The 975-nt window shown below is 37.6% G+C and overlaps 1 pseudogene; it reads right to left on the bottom strand.

Annotated features, from left to right (window-relative positions):
- Positions 1-725: 725 nt before the first annotated feature.
- Positions 726-825, bottom strand: LOC111824583 (annotated as a pseudogene).
- Positions 826-975: the final 150 nt, after the last annotated feature.

A 975-nucleotide genomic window follows, 5' to 3' on the forward strand; every position in this document is an offset into this window, starting at 1 on the left:
AGGTATAATTTAAGAAATAGTCACTTTTGAGGATGTTTCTTTATAGAATTTGTTTTGGAACAGTTAAAAGTAAATCTAGCTTTCACAGCAAGAATGATATAAACTAACATTTGTTGAGAACAGATCACATGCCAGAGACTCTGCTAAGTACTTTCTGTGTACTCTCTTCTCTAATCCTAACAACAACCTTGTGAACCAGGCGCCAAGCTCTTTTTGAAAATTATTCAGAAGACACCTGCTATTTTAAGGGAGTATGAGTATTAGAAAAATAAAGAAGAGAGATTGATCACTATATAGACCTAGGCTTAAACAGTTAGGGCCTGCATTATCAGACATAAAGATGAGAAATGTTTGGATTAATTTTTAAATGTTGTTAAATAGTCATTAATTTTGACTGTTTATTTTATATTTACCAGTAAGGGCTGATTGTGTGTAAGAAACTGTTAAATGTTTTGGTGAGGATATAGATTATTTAAACAGGGGTGTTTGAGAGTTTACAGTAGAGTAAGGAACAGTGACTATGGTTTGAGTCTGGGCAGAAGTATAGACAAGTGTGGGGAATGGCTGGGTAAGCTCAGGAGAAGCCCATGGCATGAAAATCTGATGAGCTTTTAGAGAGAGGGCTTGCCCCAGGGAAGCATTCAGTTCTTTTGAGCTATTCTGAGCTTGAATTGGTCTTGGGCATTAAGGGACAGAGCAACTCTGGCCATGGGATAGTTGTGCTTTTTAATATGGAACCTTCACAGATTTGTGTGTCATCCTTGCACAGGGGCTAATTTCTGTATCCTTCCAATTTTTTAGTACATGTGCTGCTGAATTGAGCACTCTATATTTTTCTTTCTTTTTCTTTTAAATTCTCACCCAAAGATATGTTTTCATTGACTTTTAGAGAAAGAGGGAAGGAAGGAGAGGGGGAGAGAAAGGTAGAGAAGAAGGGAGGGAGGGAAGGAGAGAGAGAGAGAGAGAGAGAGAGAG

The sequence above is a fragment of the Myotis lucifugus genome, unplaced genomic scaffold (assembly GCF_000147115.1).
Source record: "Myotis lucifugus unplaced genomic scaffold, Myoluc2.0 scaffold_2539, whole genome shotgun sequence".
In the NCBI taxonomy this organism is placed as follows: domain Eukaryota; kingdom Metazoa; phylum Chordata; class Mammalia; order Chiroptera; family Vespertilionidae; genus Myotis; species Myotis lucifugus.